At 41.9% G+C, this 15,546-nt stretch overlaps 1 protein-coding gene across 1 annotated transcript in view; it reads left to right on the forward strand.

Moving 5' to 3' along the window:
- Positions 1-15,546, forward strand: part of LOC135217133 (CCR4-NOT transcription complex subunit 10-A-like) — a gene marked incomplete in the record, with an annotated part of 352,258 nt that overhangs the window by 154,151 nt on the left and 182,561 nt on the right.

Consider the following 15,546-nt stretch of genomic DNA (forward strand, 5'->3'; position numbering starts at 1 on the left):
GTTCCTTTTCTTACAATTGGGTCCTGAAGGAGAACACAGTTTAAAACAGATTTCATTACCATCAGAGCAATATTCAAGCCAAACCCCAGTCGAGTCAGGCAATACCTCTGGCCTTTGAAATATACAGTCTGGTATGGCCACAGAGACTCATGGATTCTTATTTGCAGGTAAGCTTTAGCCAAGTCTACTACAGATACATTCACTCCTTGCCTGCGCCACTCAACGTAGTTTGTCTGAGCACACATCCGAGTCTGCTGTAAATGCATCAATGTACGTATTCAGTTCTCTGAAGTACAGTACAGGCCGCACCTTCTTTTTATTTTGCTGTACAACAGCCATGAGGGGAATAGCCCCTTTAGCTGGTCCATATTTATTCTCATCATAAGGAAGCAGCCAGCCATCATTCACCCATCTTTGTAGCTCTGATTCATACAGGTCCTTTGCCTCCTGAGGTACAGAATATGCCTTTACTCCATTCTCCAGGATGCCAGGCTCCTTGCCCTCAGACCATTTCCATGTAGCTGTCCAACATTTAATCACAGGATCATAAATTGCACTAAAATCACGGTCATCCTCCCCCACCTTCACATCAGCAGCCGCAGAAAAAAGTGTGTCTTCCATTCCAAAACGTACACCACCCTGGGTATCGACAGTGACTCCTCCTAGAGCCCTCACACCATCCATTCCGAGAAGAAATTTAAAACCGAGGGGCATTAGAGTAGTTACACATACAGAAATGCTGGCAGTAGCTCCATTACTGAGCTGCAAGTGCACGACGCCCATTCCTTCACACACCCATTCTTGCCCATTCACAGTTATCATGCTAACTGCACACTTGTTCCATGCCTTACAGCATGAGACATGAGCGATGCTTTGAGAACACCCAGTGTCTACTAACACGCAACACTGAAGACCCTACTACTCAAAACAGTACTTGGCAGCACCTTACTCAGTGGGTTTGGGGAGAGAGGCTGCACTGATGCCTCCTCTCCTTGCTCGTTTCCCGGACAGCTGACGCAATGTGCCCCATTCCACCACACCGATAGCACTTTACCCTTCTCCGAAATCGACCATTTACTCGGTTGCGAGCAAGACAGTCCTCCCGGCAAAGTGATTTGGTCCGGCCAAGGCATACATGACATTTCTGAACTATTGTTTCTACTGGCACAGAACCCAAGCTTCCTGTGGCGCCAAAACATGTTTCCACTGAAACAGAAGGAAGGTCATCTTTCAGAACTGCCCGTGCCCGAGCCAAAATCTGTTCCAGATTGAGGGCCTCCATGCGAGACCCAGCTCTCAACATCTGACGAACTCTCTCTGGAAGTCCAGCTACAAAAGCACATGCAAGAGCTTTTTCAGAAATTCCTCCAAACAGGGATCCGAGTCGACGTAGCTCAGCTAAGTAGACATCTGGTGCCTCTCCACTGTGCAACTTCCTACTGACAAACTGTTCATAGGCTACATAAGGATCAACAGCAAACGCAGCCAACAATGCTTCTTTCACCTTGTCAACCTTCTTCCTATCTGCTGTGGATAACTGTAAGTACACTGCAAAGGCACCACCTGTAAGCCGCAGAGGAATCACACTGGCAACGTCAACTTTCCGAAGCTTGCAAACCAGCTCCAACTTCTCCAGTCACTCCATAACAGATTGTGTGTTTCTGCCATCATACTCAGGGATCAGTTTCAAGTCGAAGTTACTCTCCATACTGCCTAGATAGCTTGTGGCAGTAAAGAAACACAGACTTGGTTTTTTTTTCTTCTTTACTTAAAAATGATATATATATAAATGGATACGACACACCAATGATCCTTTGGTGGAGAGTAATAATCTCCTACAGGGCTTGACTTCAACTAACCACACATACTCCCCACTCTCCAAGAGAACATCTTAAATAATCATTGACAATCAACAAGAAGTAATATACAAACTCAACTAGTCATAAACGGTCATTTACACCTCTTCCTTAATAACCCACAACAACAGAAATACCTTTATACATAAACTGTCCAATTAAACCCAAACAGTAATTAACAGTTTCAAACAATAATTATACAACTACTTGAATGTCACATGGCTTTACCTTCAAGGTGGATAAAACATTAGTATACAATTTTGCATGATTCCTTCACTAAGGATCTACTGAAAAAGGAAATTGCATTCTTACTCAGTGGAAGGTCAGGCTTCTGGACACTACAAAAGATTCATTATATTAGCTCTGATGTCTTTAGTGCAATTCAGATAAACCCTTACAGCCATCACAGGACACAAAAGGGAATCTATCCTATTCTGTTGTGTATTGCATTAGATGTAGTATATTCATTAAGGACAAACATTCATCCAGTACTATTAAATGTTTGGTTAGACTTCCAACATGAAAGATAAAATGTTAAATTATGTAACACTGTCTCATTCAAATACCAAATCCTGTTCTTAGCTTAAAATAACTTAACCCTTTAACGCCGATTGGACGTATTAAACATCGGCATAAATTGTCTGTCGGGGGCCGATTGGACGTATGGTACGTCGGTAAAAAAAGGGATTTTGACGAAGGAAAAATCTATTTCTGGGTGATTGGCTCGTGTCGCCCTATGAAAAGTATCCTTAATATCATTCTTTCTAGTAAATTAGCCTAAAATTACCAGAGAAAAACAAATTAAGAAAATGTCAGTAAAACTGACTCGCTCACTCTTGTTTGTGTAAAAAGAAGTGGTCGGTATGATATAGGGCGAGTGTGGAACACTACCACGAGACAAAACACCAATTAGAACTTCCCTATCAGAATCCCCCCAAGAGAGAGCTGATACAACTGGGGCGATGCAGCCTCTACTACTTACTACTAGAGGACGCCACGGACAGCAGCGCCCCTAGCGGTCATCCTTAATTAAAACAGTAAATACATCTTGTCCTGCAGGGGGTGGGGGGGAAAACAACCATAAAAAAAGGGGGGGGTCATAGGGAGACACGAGCCAATCACCCAGAAATAGATTTTTCCTTCGTCAAAATCCCTTTTCTGGGCTCAGCTCGTGTCGGCCTATGAAAGAGTACCAGAGAAACAGACAAGATGGAAAAAGGAAACAATGAAAACAGTTTAAAATGATGGATATAATATAAGTAAATCAAATACAGCATACAAATTAAGCACTGTAAACTAACTTATTATAACAGTAAAATAATAGAAATGTTAGTAAACTAAAGTACTTAAATGGTAAATAAATAAAATTACAGAGATGCATGTAAAATAAGGCAACAAATTTGGGAAATACTTAATTAGAATACATAATTACAAAATATATACATTACATGTGTCCTACCTACCCTAGGCATAAAAATAAGGGTAGGTACACTGAAATCCATCATTAATACAATTATTTCCAAATATATACAAACACATTGTGACTGAAGTTCATCACAAACACAAAAAATGGTGGAATATACAACATTATTGTGTCCTACCCTAGCATATAAAATAAGGGTAGGTACACTGAAAGTACAATATCAGTACAAAAGGGTTGGTGGTCCCTAGCAAAAAAAAATAAGGACAATCCACTATATGATTACAACGGCTAAGGCTATGATGTTGAGTAGCCTGACGATAGGTTGAGGCATGTTGGTTGAAGTAGGTAGAAAGGAGACCTGGATCATACTACAACTACTAAACAGTATCAGGGGAAAACTATGTTTTCCCGCTGCTACTGCTGAAAACTTTAAAGATTCCAAGGACGTTTAAATAATGCCGTTTAAAGACTGTCGGGGATTTCCATCCAGTATACTTCCTAAGATCCTCAAAGTTCATATGTTGGAAATAATTAATTGAGGTGGCTACTCCCCTGATATCATGTGCTTTTGGGAATGACTCAGGGTTGGCTTGTTTAATGAAGTAAAGGATTTGCTGTCTAATGCCTTTAACTGATAAAGTACCACCTTTTTCTCTCATAAAGAGAGCACCTGAGGATCTAGAAGAAGTACGAGAAAGAAAGGCTCTAAGAAGTTGATACTGGGCAGAGAGAAGGATCCTGTGGAAGTGGGATACCTTCCAAGGAGCCACCTTGCAAGAGGATCTTCATTTTGGCTAAAAAGCTACGATCCGGAGCAAGTAGAACTTCTCCGTGATGGGAGGAATTCCACATGACCCGCATCCCTGGATAGAGCCGACAGTTCTGAAATTCTAGCTCCTGAGGCTAGGCTTAATAAGAATAATGTCTCCTCAGGAGCATAATGAACGTACAAGATGAGTTGTCAGTATCTGAAGCTAGTTTGAGGACATCATTTAAGAACCATGAAAACTGTAGTAGGCCTCTGAGAAGGTCTAAGTCTAGCACAGGCTTTAGGGATAGATGTGAAATAAGATTCAGTCAAATCTATCTGAAAACCTACTTGAAAGATTTTCTTCAAAGCCGATTTGTGAGTGGTAATCGTGCTAGCTGCTAAAACTTTTTTCAAACAAGGATCTGAAAAAGGATATAGCCAAATTAACTGTCATGGTTGTGGTGTTCGATTCTCTCAAGAAAGATGCTAATTTTTTAACAGCTGAGTCATATTGTCTAATGGTTGACTCTCTCTTATCTGATTCTAGGAAGAGAATGTTCTGTGGATCATGTCAGCATCTTTATTAGCCGCAAACTCATGAAGTCCATAAAGTTAGGGTCTGGAGAGTTCTTGAGGAAGCGAACACAGTCCTCATTTGTACTGATTGTGACAGTTTGGGATTGGGGATCCGTTGAGGTCGGAGACCCAATTCCAAAAGAAGAGGATACCAGTTGCTCTTGGGCCAATCCGGTGCAATCAGAGCTACTATCCCTTTGAAAGACCTTAGTTTGTCTAGGACTTTCAAGAGAAGATTCACTGGAGGAAAAATATAAATCCTCCTCCACTGATTCCAATCTAACGACAGGGCGTTTCCGTGGCATAAGCCAGAGGGTCCAGGTTGGGGGCCACATAGCAAAGGGAGCTTGTGGTCGCTTGTGAGGCGAAGAGATCCACTTGGAGACCTGGGACTCTCCGGCTTACCCACTGGAATGACCCGACGTCCAGAGACCACTCTGATTCCAGAGGAAACTGACGGGACAGGGCGTCTGCTATCACATTTCTTACTCCTGCCAGGTGAGTGGCAGACAGATGCCATTTGTGTTTGTTTGCTAATGCAAAGATGGCTATCATGACATGCGGTTCACATGCTGGATTGGACCCTCCTCTGTTGATGCAATGAACTACCACTGCACTGTCCAAAACTAGCCTTAGATGAGACTTCTTCGAGGGAAGCAGTCTCTTCAGAGTAAGAAATACTGCCATTGCTTCCAACACGTTTATGTGGAGCTGGCGAAATTGAACTGACCAAGTCCCTGAACCTGTTTGAACTGAGAGTATCCCCCCCACCCGGACAGGGAAGCATCCGTGTGAATGGTTAACACTGGGAGGGGATATTGAAGGGGTACCTTCTTGGCTAAGTTCTTTACTTTTGACCAAGGCCGTAGTTGGTTGCGGAGGATCTGTGGAATTACTGACAACTTGTCTCGATATTTGGAGTTTGCTCTTGACCGCCAAATTCGATTTATATCTTTCAGCCTTGCTTTCAGAAGGATATCTGTTACCGAAGCAAACTGAAGAGACCCTAGATTCTCTCCTGGTTTTCTTCTTGATGTCTGTTTGCATTTGAGGAATTGCCTGACAGATTTTGCTATTTCCTTCCGTTTGGCCACTGGAATTGATAGATTGTGGGAAGACAAATCCCATTGGATTCCTAGCCACTGAAAATGAGATTCCGGAGTAAGTCTGGATTTCGTTTTGTTTATCTGGAACCCCAGATGTTCCAGAAAGTGAACTACCTTTTTGGTAGCTTCGAGACATTCCTCGACTGTTGGTGCCCAGATCAACCAATCGTCGAGGTATGCCGCTACCATGATTCCTGAGCTCTCAATTGTTGTACAACCACTTCTGCTATCTTTGTGAATACCCTGGGGGCTACATTCAGACCGAAGGGCATCACTTTGAATGAGAATGTCTGATTTCCTAGTCTGAATCCTAGGAATGGGCGGAAGTGCTGGCTATAGGGATATGATAGTATGCGTCTGTAAGATCGATGGAGCATGTGACGGCTCCACGCGGAAGTAGGGTCCTTACTTGCGAGAGGGTAAGCATCTTGAACTTGTCGCAGCGAATGAAAGAGTTTAGCTTTGACAAGTCTAAGATTACCCTTCTTTTTGTTGAGCCTTTCTTTGGCACGCTGAATAAGCGCCCTTGAAATTTTAGATGTTTGACTCTCGCAATAGCTCCTTTCTGAAGGAGTTCTTCCGCGTAATCTATCAATTCCTTTGACGGTACCTGATGAAATGATTTGATTGGAGGGGATCTTTGATCCAACTCCAGCCTAATCCTTTGGACACTATGCTCTGTGCCCAATTGCTGAACCCCCACCTGTGGCGGAAGAGGAACAGCCTCCCTCCTACCTGGGGAGCCTCATTGCTGATGGGCGGGTTGGCCACCACGCCCTCCTCTGAACTGCCTACTCCTCGTGCCCCTTCCTGCGCCACGCTGACGAAAGTAACCTCTCGCCCTACCCCTCGGTTTGAGAGTAGCCTTGAGCCTCATAAGCAGGGTTAAAGGCCGGCGAGATAGCGTAGGAAGTAGATGGTTGAGATTGCTGGGGCACCAGGAGGAAAGGTTGGGTCTGTTTAGATGTGGAAGGTTGTCCCTGTTGGGTAACTGGGACTGCCTGCACAAACTGCTGCTGATGTTGAAGTTTTTTATAAGGCTGGAACCTCTTACCAGCCTTCTTTGGTTTCTTGCCAGCAGTGGGAACGGATTCCTGTGTCCTTTCCCCCTTAGTAGGGGAAATACCCCACCTAGCTCTAAGGCTCTGGTTGAGTCTAGCAGCTTCGTGGTGGACTTCGTTCACTGCGGACTCTGGGAAGAGATCCGCTCCCCACATGCTCGCAGCCAAGAGTCTATTAGGCTCATGCCTGATAGTGCACTCTTGAAGGACATGCTTCCGGCAGTTCCTCCTGGCTTGGAAGAAGTCAAAAGCGTCTGACAGAACCGTCTGAAACTGAGATTTCGCCAGAATCTTGAACAGCGGTTCCGTAGCGTAGGAAAGAGCAGCCATTTTCCGTAACGATGAGAGAGTTGAGGGACCTGCCACCTAGTTCGCGCATCGAACTCTGCCTGGATTAGGGAATCCGGCAGCCTAGGTAATTTCTCACCGAAAACTGGTTCCATGGCGCAGTCCGGCTTGAGTTTACCCAGCGTGAATGTAGCTGGCAGGTTTTCCCACAACTCTCCGAAGGCGGGGAAGAGTGGAGAAGTAGACTCCGACTCCCTCAACTGTGGAAAAGGGGCTCATCCTTGAGGACTGCCTGAAGAGCCTTCTCCACCAATTCGTGGCGAACGGAAGAGAGACCTCCTCTTCCGTCGCGAAAATAGTGAAGGGACTCTTATAGGCCTGGAGTTTAGTGTTAGTACACTCCCAGTCCTCAAGGCAGTGAACCCATTCTCTGGGCGTGATCTCTACTGTAGTAGAACTGACTCCATTCGAGATCTTGTCCTCTCTCGTGAGAGCCGTTGGCGTCAGCCTAGCATACCCCATGAAAGGCTGCGTCAGACCCGGAGGGTAGAACTCGAAGTCCTCAATCCTTCGAGTACCAAACTCCGGGATCGAAATCATCCCGTCCTTAAAAGGAGCGTAGGCCGCTACTCTCCATGGATTCTCCATAGAGAAAGCTGGCAAGGAGTCGTAAGGCGGAAGTTGGAGAATCCCCGTGCTAGATGCAGGGGAGAGACTGGGGTAGGAGCCTGAGTTAGCCCCAGCCACCCTCGGTCCTCATTCTCTCTCATTCTATTAGAGAGGTCCTGGATAGACTGTCCAGTTTTTGAGACAGACTGTTCGATAATTTTTTTTTTTGCGCGAACATCTGCTCAAAACGTGTTCCCAATGCTGAAATTTGGGAACCTACCAGCACCCCATACCTTGGTTCCAATAATCACACCCTGGGCTGAGACAAGCAGAGGGAACGCAGGTCTGCTCGGTGCTTGTCACCCCTGCCGGCATAGCCGGAGAGGAGGCAGCGGAGGCCGGGAGAAGGCAGTGACTCGGTGGTAGCGCGAGCCTTCTCCTTCGAAGCCTTGCTTCTGGAGCTCTTCGACTGGGAAGAGCTCGGCTTAGCCTTCACCGCATCGGCGTATGAAGTCGACGACTTCATGGCCGAAGAAGACGAAGACGACTTCCTAGAAGTCGACTTAGACAAGGTCTTCGGTTCTCTCTTTCTCCTTAGGAGGTACAGAGAGAGCGATGGGAGGGCGGATAGGATCTCGGTATCCGCAAAGCCTTGGAAAGAGGCGGAAGAAGAAGGGACAGGAGAAGATCCAGGAGCGCCCAAGGAAAGACCTTGGGCGCCCGACAAACCTACCTCAACCAACAAATCCTCGCTAACTACCGCCATTGGCTCAAGGTTCAGGTCCAGGGCAGCGACGTCCGGAACCGACTCCTGGGATGCTACGACCCCAAACGATTGCTGGAGGTCTTGCTGGATGGAGGCTATCAATGGGGCAGCGGACAACGGGGTCGACGTTTTAGCCCGTCGACTTGCCCGCGGGGAAGATCTGGATGGCCAGCTTCCTATCTAAGATGTAGGGCTGGCCCTTGGCGGCGTTTTTCCCAAAGACCGCCCACCCACGCTTTCAGGGTGGCGAGGCGACTTCCCTCACACCGCTAGCCTGAAAGAAAGGTGAGATTAGCTACCAATTGTGGACAGGGTTAACAAACTTACGACTAGAAGTTGTTGTTAGTAAAAATCATAAGTAAGCCTATAATGGACATACCCCATCTCCCAGCTGACCGACCAGGTCGTAGCATATAGCGCAGGCTTCGGGGTGCCAGACGATCGTCTCATTGTACGACGTGGCACACGGGGACGTGAGACCTGCACTCGTCATGTCCACAGGGGTCGTAGAGCGTCGCATTACAGGCTGGGACCTGGCAGTTGGTAGCCTGTAAGTGAAAAAGTACATGAGTACCGAGTAAACACTTACAGCCTAACATATGCTCCGTTGGTGCCGGAGCGATAAAGTTAGATAAAACCAGAGCCCCGCTAAAATACGTGTGGTAACAGGTTGGAAGATAGGCTATGGCTCCGCCAATGGCGGAGGCACAAGAATCAACCAACTAGGAGTGGTGGTAATGGAAACCACGACGGACAATGGCGGGGATGGTGATAAAAAATATAATGATAACACACAATCATTGTAAAATATCTTATAAATTATCTTATAATTAGGGTTATATATACCTTAAAATAACAAAATTAAAACAACTTTCTCCACCCGTCTACTAGAAGAGTGCGTAGGTAAGGGTAAGCTCCCTTCCGGTAGCGGGGGAGGGGGAGAGATATAAGGATATAGTAGGCAAGCAACCGACCACTCATAGCGCCCACCCTGCCCGCTAGCGGAGCCAACTATCCTACAACCAAAAGGGGGCCCCGGGCTGCGACGGAAGGCTCCTTACCGTATATGGAGGGAGGGCTGGCTGAGCAATGGGGAGGGGGGGGAGGAAGGTCCCGGCGAAACACGGCGGGAGCGGGAGCGAGGAAAAGGGGGGAGGGATGGCCTACTCCTCCCCGCCTCACCAACTACCCGCATGGAGACCCTGGTACCTCATAGTGGTCGCCCTATACCCCCTGATGGGGGGACCCCGGTCACCTCCGAGAGTGTGAGAGAAGGCGATGAGGTTGTTATAACAACCAAGGGTCCCCCAGCCCCTCCCTACATCAGAGAGGGAGGGAAGGGGCAGGGTAAGGTGCTATAGGACACGTGACCGCAAGTGGCCTAGGCCGCGAGCAACACAACCGTGGTAGGGCCACGTGAACCAAGCTGTACCAATATGTGGAACAAGCACCTAGGCTAGCCTAACACCCTAAATAATAAAAAATAATCGAAAGGAGGAAGAGGACACTTTTAGTAAAAGAGAAAGAAGCCCAGGAGGAGGCAGACTGTTCCGAGAAACAGGAGCCTACTCGGAGCCAGCGATAGCCGATGTAGAGCAAGAGCCGGGATGCTGGGCCGAAATAAATAATAGCCCTAAATACCAAGCTAAGAGAATGGTAGGAGGGCTGAACTAGCTAAAACTCGATGTAAACAATGAATGTGATAAAGTAAGCCCATAAGCATAAGAAGTCCAGTATGGAGGACCGGGATTCTTACGAGGCGGCATGGCCGCCCCACGAGACAACCGACCGGAACCGTATACGACCTATAAAAAAGGAAAATACTGGTACCCGGAAGACAAAAATACGGTAAAATGTTACTTATGAGTTACTTACAACTTAGCCGTGGCAATTGCAGAGCGTTCCATGATGAAGATGCGGATAAAATCGCAAGAAAAGCACAAGCACAAGAAAATGGCGACTTGTCGATGGCGCTAAAAAAATAAGGATGCCGCTAGGGCGCTGCTGTCCGTGGCGTCCTCTAGTAGTAGTAGTAGAGGCTCGCATCGCCCGTTGGTATCAGCTCTCTCTTGGGGGGATTTCTGATAGGGAAGTTCTAATTGGTGTTTGTCTCGTGGTAGTGTTCCACACTCGCCCCTATATCATACCGACACTTCTTTTGGGTTTTTAAGAGTGAGCGAGTCAGTTTTTACTGACATTTTCTTAATTTTGTTTGTTTTTATCTGGTAATTTTAGGCTAATTTTACCTAGAAAGAATGATATTAAGGATATTTCATAGGGCGACACGAGCCAATCGCCCCAGAAAAGCTTTTTTAAAAAATTCGCAGAAAAATACTTATTTAGGCCTTAACCAGGTGACAAAACTTTTGAATTAATCACCGCGCCTTGAAGGGATGCTGGAGGGGCTCACGGATCAAGGCCGTTCTTTTGTTACAAATCGTGTTTACGCAGGCGCGCTAAGCACGAATTTCTTTTCTTTTATCGCAACTAAAAAAGTATCAGTGACGCATCTCAGAAATTATTTCATCCCTTTGACATAATTTTTGCACAATTTTAAATTAGCCATTACATGGAGTATTATATATGAAAATGTGCCCAATTTCATGTAGCATAAAAAAAAAATACTCATGATTGTAGCTTTCATCAGTTTTGAAATATTTTCATATTAATAACGATGTGCCAAAATTTCAACCTTCGGTCAACTTTGACTCTACCAAAATGGTCGAAAAACGCAATTGTAAGCTAAAACTCTTATTTTCTAGTAATATTCAATCGTAAAATTTACCTTCACTTTGCAACCAATTGGAAGTCTCTAGCACAATATTTTGATTTATGGTGGATTTACGAAAAAAACTTTTTCCTTACGTCCTCGCACGTCCTCGCGGTAACTCTTCCGAAAAAATCATAAATTTTTTCATGCGATTGTCGTAATGTTTGCACCATTTTAAATTAGCCGTTACATAAAGTTTTATATATGGAAATGTGCGCAAATTCATGCACAATACAACTAAAACAACCCATGGTTGTAGCTTTTATCAGTTTTAAAATATTTTCATATAAATAATGATAAGTGCCAAAATTTCAACCTTCGGTCAACTTTGACTCTACCGAAATGGTCAAAAAATGCAATTGTAAGCTAAAACTCTTATATTCTAGTAATATTCAATCATTTACCTTCTTTTTGCAACAAATTGGAAGTCTCTAGCACAATATTTCGATTTATGGTGAATTTATGAAAAAAAAAAATTTTCCTTACATCCGCACGTTAACTTCGATAAAAATCAGAAATTTTTCGTCCAATTGTCGTAATGTTTGCACCATTTTAAATTAGCAGTTATATAAAGTATTATATATGAAAGTGTGTGCAATTTCATGTAGAATACAATTAAAAATAATTGAAAGTTGTAGCCTTTCTCATTTTCGAAATATTTGCATATAATTCATGATAAATAGAAAAAAAAACCACGTTCGGTCAACTTTAACTCTACCGAAATGGTCAAAAAATGCATTGTAAGCTAAAACTCTTACAGTCTAGTAATATTCAGTCATTTATCTTCATTTTGAAACAAATTTGAAGTCTCTAGCACAATATTTAGATTTATGGTGAATATAAAAAAAAAACTTTCCTTCCCTCCGTGCGTGGATTCTCCGCCGCAAATCTCCGAAATGCGTACGTCGCATTCTCGTAATATTTGCTCCGTTTCATATTAGGCGTTTCATAGAGTTTTATATATGAAAATGTGCGCAATTTCATGTAGAATACAACAAAAAATAATTGAAGTTGTATTTTTTCTCATTTCCGAAATATTTGCATATAAACAAAATATATAAAAAAAATTTGACATTCGGTCAACTTTAACTCATTCGAAATGGTTGAAAATTGCAATTGTAAGCTCAATCATTTATCTTCATTTTAAAACAAATTGGAAGTCTCTAGAATGATATTTAGATTTATGGTGAATTTTTGAAAAAAACATTTTTTTACGTCCGCTCATTACAAATTCATTCATCATTTTGTGATAATATTTTCTCTATGTTGCTTTGATCGTTTTACAATGTGTTATATACCAAAATGATCGCAATTTAGTGTACAATGCAACAAAAAAAATTAACTCTGTAGCTTTAACCGTTTTGCTCACAGCATGATTTGAATACAATTATATATGACATTTTTTTGCACTATCATATATCACATTATTTATATATGATAATGATATTTTTTATCATTTCTGATGGTTACATACTAAACTTCAGGCAACGACAAAAAAAGGAGCCAAAAATGAACTCTTAATCTTGAAAACTAAGCGCTCTGTGATTTTTTGAAAAAAATATTTTTTTTGGCTTCGGTGCTCACTCCGAGACCCCCTCGGTATACAGGAAACGATTTTTATTATACCCCTTCGGCGTTAAAGTGTTAACTAAGTAGCCAAGGAATGAGAGAACCATAGCCAAGAATTTACTCTTTCCTAATCACAGTTTTCTTTTTTATAAATATTTAAATACATTCTTGGACAGATTGAACTAGGATGTTGACACAGTTTGGAACAAAGAACACGATACATACTACATAGTATTGGGCATCTTGGGTTGAGTTCTGAGTTCCGCTGTGAGCCGTTATATGGTATACTCCAACGTGGTTAAACTGGGAGGTGACATCATATTTGCAGTATATTAGCATGCTTTCTCAGATTTCTATTTTAATTACTAAAACTTTTGTGCATTTAACTGTTCCCTAATTGGCAAAACCCAAAATGAAGGGGTCCACTAATCTAAGGCCTCATTGTAATTACATACACAAAAATAAAATTAAAGATTTTTGTACAAAATACAAAAAATATTAATATCTTACAAGAAAAAGTTAATGTCATTAATGGGTTAATCCTTTTTAACTAGTCATTTATACTTACAAAAGCTAAGATATACTTAATATAAAATGTAATGCAATAGCAAATATTTAAAAAGAAACTCAGACCCATACTGAAATTAGTGCTACTGACAGTGGAATAATTTCAGTATAGTAACTACCGTAGTATGTTTCTGTGTATAAGACGACCTTTAAATCCTAAAATTCAACCCCTAAAAATTGGGGGTCATCTTATACTACAATTTCAAAATCAAACCTTGAATTCTAAAATGTTTATCGGTAGGCTAGCTTCGGCGCCACAGCCTAACCACCAACATACATGAAGATTCACAGTATGAAATAAACTGATAAGAAAGGTAATAAAGCAATTTTTACCTTACATATTATTGGCATATCTTCATAACAAATAGCCTATTTGAGAAATAATTCTAAATCAATGAAACAAACTTTTATCTATGCGATCCCAGCTGAGAAAGTGTAATCAATGATAGTGTAATTACAGTATTAATTACATTTAGGATAACAATATTAATTTTTCATTAAAAGTTTCTCATACATATAACAAGACTGATCACATGTGCCTCCATCATAGGGATTCCAGTCTCTGGTTCTGGCGAGTCGACTTCGGCTTCATTGTCAATATCTTACAAATCATCTTCAGTACCATCCAAGGCATTTTTTAAATGATTTTATGACACTTTCTATTTTCACTTTTCCTGTACTTAGGTATGTAACAAAAACAGATGAACATCAAGTGAGGCTTTGTTAATTTACAAAAGGAATGTATCTCTGAATTACGTTCTGTTAGGCAACTAAGACAGTGATGATATCGGTAAAATGCGATCAGTTGATTATTTTAAGAATGTAAATAAAACTAGAATGCAAATGGCGCATCATTGCTCTGTTCACATATCGTAATACAATAATACATGCAATATGATTACAGTTAAGCAAGTTCTATTAAAATTATCATTATTCTCAGTACAATTATTATTTGACTTTTACAAGTGGATATCTATCAATGTAACAACTTAACTGAGGCAATGGTCTCTCTCTCTCTCTCTCTCTCTCTCTCTCTCTCTCTCTCTCTCTCTCTCTCTCTCTCTCTCTCTCTCTCTCTCTCTCTCTCTCTCTCTCTCTCTCTCTCCATCGACTGTAATACTAATGATATTCCTCCACTAAAAAATTCTGATTTTTAGAATTATGGATGAAGCGATTATTGTAAACATATGACATAAAGAACCAAATTGCTTACATCATTTACCATAACTATCGAGCGTTTATTAAGCGCTCCATTAAAATCGTCAAGTTGTTAAACCTTGCCGATTTCCAATGATGGCTAAGATCTCAATAAAAATACTAGTAATTTAAAGCTTCAGGTTATAGCCGAGGCTGAATAAAACGAATAACGGCCAGGCAGAAGTGATGTTTGGTACTGGAGAAATTGCTTAGACAATAAAGTAATACATATGTGCACATTTTCAACCAAACTTCGTTAATTTACGATAAAAGGTATCTTCGAATTGTATTTCTTCTAACAAATAATGGCAATGAAGATATCAATAATACGCAATTCAGTCAAGATTTTGAGAATGTGAACAATATCAAATGCAAATGATGTACATGACTATGTTTATTATCTGTAATACGGTAACATTATGGTTGTAGTAATACTGTACATAATTGGATACAACAAGCAAATCAACTTGAATTTAACTCATCATCATTATGATTATAGTTATACTGTTTAATTTTTGCAAATACATAATCACTTTTCTCCAAAAAGACATTTTGGTTTTATAATTTAGAAGTTGTTCTACACTACAGATATGAGATATTGGAAATTTGCCATGATTTTTAACCTCGTCTTATCTAAAGGTTGTCTTATACACGGAAAAATATACAATATGTACTTGAGATGAGAAGCTAGTAACCAAGGAACCGCCCCAGAGAATGAAAACATACCTGCTAATGTAAACTGACTTAATAATTATGTGAATTTTAAGGAAAAATTATTGGATTTTTGCCAGAGAATGGAATCAGGATGAAGTCGAAATGGGAAATAGATGGTAAGCATTCAACAGTCTTTTAGTGATAAAAGTCTTGGGAAAGCTGTTCAGTTGGTGGTAATAGCATAAACATATTAAAGGTTACCAAGTTATTGACAGATGCTTTTCATTGCAGTTAGTGCATTCATGTCTGATAGATGACACTCTTCTGCCTGTGTGACGGAAGACCACAAATGT

Source organism: Macrobrachium nipponense, chromosome 19 (assembly GCF_015104395.2).
Source record: "Macrobrachium nipponense isolate FS-2020 chromosome 19, ASM1510439v2, whole genome shotgun sequence".
Classification (NCBI taxonomy): Eukaryota; Metazoa; Arthropoda; class Malacostraca; order Decapoda; family Palaemonidae; genus Macrobrachium; species Macrobrachium nipponense.